Below are 5000 nucleotides of genomic sequence, written 5' to 3'. Positions count from 1 at the left end.
CACAAGGTAGCCTGAGGGACGTTAAGTAGTGCATGCTGTGAGATTACGGCATTATAACATGTTATTGTTATTGTTGTCACAGTTATTATTGTTATTACAGTTATTATTGTTTTATCATTATTATTATTTTTATTATTATCATTACTATTTATTATTATTATTATTATTATTATTATTATTATTATTATTATTATTATTATTATTATTATTATTATTATTATTATTATTATTATTATTATTATTATTATTATTATTATTATTATTATTATTATTATTATTATTATTATTATTATTATTATTTTATCGTTATAATTTTATTATTATTATTATTATTATTATTATTATCATTATTATTATTATTATTATTATTATTATTATTATTATTATTATTATTGTTATTATTATTATTATTATTATTATTATCATTATTGAACACTCAGCAGGATGCACGGTACTAGGGGGCCTGTAGGACGCCCTGAAAGCTCTAGAAGATATCAGGATGCGAGGCAGTGTGTGCAGGACTCTGTAGGACCTTGTCAGCATGCAGGCCACAACAGGCTATAAGGCTTTAATTAGTCTTTAGAACTTTGCAGGACACGCTAACACCTTGCAGGGTGATATGCAGGCTGCAGGACTCCCAGTAGCCTGTAGGATACGAGGTCAAAGGTGCCTTGCAGTCACCAGGAGGCTCATAAGACACTCTAGGATATTAAGGGGGGAGTGGGACAACAAGGACACTTGACACTTTCCTGAGATTGGCTTCGGGACGCTGCAGGACATTTCTAGAAGTGGAAAAAAGACTCTAACTAGTCTGTATGAAGCTCGACATGGCAGCAGGCGCCTCGTAGGACACAGCAGGACATTTAGGGATAAGTAGAGCTATAAACAGGTCGCAGGATACTGAAGGTAGTATAGAATCCTTACGACCGTAGACTGTGCGAAGAACATTATAGGATGCCAAGGATTCTGCATGATATTATGAGCCCTGTTGGACATTAAAACCGCATATAGGCTGAAGGACAGTGTGAGGTGCTGGCTGACATGGAAATAAAACAGGGCAACCTACTCCTGTCCTGTGCAAAACAAAACAGCCTGTAGAACATTCTAAAACCATATAGAGGCTGAAAGACACAAGCAATCCTACAAAACACTGCCCGCTCTAGTCCCGTAGGATCTCAGGTAGCCTGTAGGATTCCCTAAAACCATTTGAAAACTGAAGGACCTACGAGTCCCACAGGACACAGTCCTCTATAGAGCCGTAAAATACGAGGCAGCCTGTAGGACATTTCAAGACCGCATACAAATTGCAGGACACTGTAGGATATTAGGCAACCAGCAGGTTACCGTGACAAACTGTATGTTCTACAGGATACAGCTCAGCCTAGTCCTGTGGGATAGCACGTTCACTGTCAATCTACATAAACACTGAAGGACACCATAAATCCTACAGAGCATGTCCCATTCTAGTGCTGTAGGATCCCAAAACAGTTTGTAAGGATTCTGCAAACCCTAAATTACCCTAGGGTACGAAGAGTGTTGCAGGGCCCTTAAATATTAAACCAGGCCATCAGAACATAAACCGACCTGTTTGGACTCTCAAATATCGGGTAGAAGTAAAGGGCGCCACGGATGCAGTGCTTTAGGACACATGGAAGAGTGCAGGACATGATGCAGGCTACAAGACACTACAGAACACTAGGATTCCGTAGGACACAGTGTTGTCTGTAAAACTGTGAAAGAAGCTAAAAATATTGCCCTGTAGGACATATTACGGAATATAGGACACGGATGAACACATGGTAGGCTGCAGTACACTACAGGTTACTATGAACACTACAGTATTCTGCTGGACACCTTATAGCCTGTAGGATTCTAATGAATACGTACTGTAAACATAGCACTGTATGACACATGACAGGATTTAGGACACAGATGGACATAAGGTAGGCTACAGGACACTACAGGATACCAATAGACATGTAGGACACAATAGGACTCGAAGTAAAATGAAGGATTCTGAAGGATGGATACCGAGTCGGATAAATTTCGCGATGGACAGATTGTAGGACATGATAAAAAGCTGGACAGGTAGGAGAATAAAATACAGAATAATTGGTGCTGGGAGTGAGTGATGGTGATGGTGGTGATGGCAGTGCGGTGATTGTGAGGATGGTGATGGTAATGGCGGTGTTGGAGGTTATGGTGTTGGCGATAGCGGTGTTAATAGTGACAGTGGTAATAATGGTGATGATGGTGGTGGTGGTGGTGACTGATGATAACGGTGAAGTGATGGTGTGGTGGTGATGATGGGGGTGCTGGTGATAATGGTGTTGATGAAGGGTGGTGTGGTGATGGTAGTAATGGTGGTTAATGATAAGGGAAGCCGTGGGAGAAATGATGGTGGTGAGGAAAATACTGTTGTTAGTGGTGGTGGTGGTGGTGGTGATAATGGTGATGGATTGGTGATGATGGTTGTAAGAATGATGGTGGTGCTCGTGTTGACAGTACTGGTGGTGGTGGTGGTGATGGTGGTGGTAGTTGTGGTGATCGTGGTGGTGGTGGTGGTGGTGGTGGTAGTGGTGGTGATGATGGTGGTGGTGATGATGGTGGTGGTTGTAGTTGTGGTGATCGTGGTGGTGGTGGTGGTGATGATGGTGGTGGTGGTGGTGATGGTGGTGATGGTGGTGGTGGTGGTGATGGTGGTGATGGTGGTGGTGGTGGTAGTTGTGGTGATGATGATGGTGGTGGTGGTGATGGTGATGGTGGTGGTGGTAGTTGTGGTGATGATGATGGTGGTGGTGGTGATGGTGGTGGTGGTGGTGGTAGTTTTGGTGATCGTGGTGGTGGTGGTGGTGGTGGTGGTGGTGGTGGTGGTAGTTGTGGTGATCGTGGTGGTGGTGGTGGTGGTGGTGGTGGTAGTTGTGGTGATCGTGGTGGTGGTGATGGTGGTGGTGATGGTGGTGATGGTGGTAGTGGTGGTAGTTTTGGTGATCGTGGTGGTGGTGATGGTGGTGGTGGTGATGGTGGTGGTGGTGGTAGTTGTGGTGAACGTGATGGTGGTGATGGTGGTGGTGATGGTGGTGGTGATGGTGGTGGTTGTGCTGGTGCTGGTGGTGATGGTGGTGGTGATGGTGGTGATGGTGGTGGTGGTGGTAGTTGTGGTGATCGTGGTGGTGGTGGTGGTGATGGTGATGGTGGTGATGGTGGTGGTGGTGGTAGTTGTGGTGATCGTGGTGGTGGTGGTGGTGGTGGTGATGGTGATGGTGGTGGTGGTGGTGGTGGTGGTAGTTGTGGTGATCGTGGTGGTGGTGATGGTGGTTGTGATGGTGGTGATGGTGGTGGTGGTGGTAGTTGTGGTGATCGTGGTGGTGGTAGTGGTGGTTGTGATGGTGGTGGTGATGGTGGTGGTGGTGACAGATTAATGGCCGTAACTCATTAATATACTGTGTGTGTGTGTGTGTGTGTGTGTGTGTGTGTGTGTGTGTGTACATTGTTTTTTTGTTTGTGCAGTGTACATAAAAGAGGTCAAGTCTCACACACACACACACCTGAAGAGAAAGAGCCAGGTTTAAGAGAGAGAGAGAGGCAAAAATAAGAAGCTGAAAGGATGAGAGAGAGAGAGAGAGTGAGTAATGAGGTAGGTCACACTGGGCATTCGTATTGATCATCGTAAGAGAGTTTGGGTGAATTATGGGTAGGCGAAGTGTGAGGATACGGCACACACACACACACACACACACACACACACACACACACACGGTCGATGGATAGGAAGAGGAGTGATAAAGAGATGGATCAATAGATAACACGATGAAAAAGTAGATAATGAAGAGATAAAGAAGACCAAAGCAAGGCAGCGAGAAAGAACTTAACTCCCATGACCCAGATTGACGGAGGGAGAGAGGGAGAGAGAGAGGTAAAGGGAGAGGGAGGGAGGGAGAGAGAGAGGGAGAGAGAGAGGTAAAGGGACAGGGAGAGAGGGAGAGAGAGAGGGAGAGAGAGAGGTAAAGGGAGGGAGAAAGGGAGGGAGAGGGAAGCAGGAAGGAGGGGAGAAAAAGAGTCCGAAAGTAAGGAAAGAAAGAAAAGGAGAGAGGGGTGAGTGAGGATGAGGGGTTATGTTAGGTCATCCTTTGGTCACTCTAAATTAGGTCTCTCTCTCTCTCTCTCTCTCTCTCTCTCTCTCTCTCTCTCTCTCTCTCTCTCTCTCTCTCTCGTCTCTGGAGAGAGAGAGAGAGAGAGTGAGGCGTAGACTGCCGCTTCACCTTTAAAGTGTTGATGCTTCTATTGCACCCTGCCTCACCCTGTACCCTGCCTGCTGCCTGCTGCCTGCTTGTTTTCTACACCCCTGCCTGCCTGCTTCCTCCTTCTTTGCCCCCTATACCCTGCCTTGTACCCTTCCTGCTTATTCTCTTCATTTTCTCACCTCTCTCTGGCTCCCTGCTTAACTGTTTACCCTTCCTGCTGTCCCTCTGCTGATTTCTGCACCACGATCCTGCTCCTGGCCAAAATGTCACCTTTCCTCCTGCTTACCTGCTTATTTCTGCATCCCTCGCGTGTCTCCCTGCTAAACCGTTTACCCTCCCTGCTGCCTTTCTGCTGATTCTGCACCGCTATCCTGACCCTCGCCAAAATTAACCCTTCTCGCTGCTTACCTGCTTAATTCTCTGCCACTCGCCTGCTCCCTGTTTCACACTGTACCCTTTCTGCTGTCTTTCTTCTGCTCCAGTCGCTTACTCCCTGCCTCAGTCGGTACCCTGCTGACTCCTCTCTCTGCTTAGTTTTGTACTCCATATTGCTTCCTGCTTCATACTGCCTGCTGCCTCTTGACTTCTACACAACTCGTCTGCTCACTGCCTCAATATGTACCCTGCTGATACCTCTTTGCTTACTTATGTACCACTGGTCTGCTTCCTGCTTCACCATGCACCCTGCCTGACACTTTCTGCTTACTTCTACCACTGACCTGCTCCCTGCCTGCTGCTTATCTGCTTACAACTCTA

General features: G+C 46.1%; 1 protein-coding gene across 25 annotated transcripts in view; it reads left to right on the top strand.

Moving 5' to 3' along the window:
- LOC127000684 (glucose transporter type 1-like) overlaps positions 1-5000 on the top strand; it is a 227840-nt gene that overhangs the window by 1071 nt on the left and 221769 nt on the right. The window lies entirely within an intron of this gene.

This window comes from Eriocheir sinensis, chromosome 19, assembly GCF_024679095.1.
Source record: "Eriocheir sinensis breed Jianghai 21 chromosome 19, ASM2467909v1, whole genome shotgun sequence".
Lineage (NCBI taxonomy): Eukaryota > Metazoa > Arthropoda > Malacostraca > Decapoda > Varunidae > Eriocheir > Eriocheir sinensis.
This window is presented reverse-complemented; position numbering and strand designations above follow the sequence as displayed.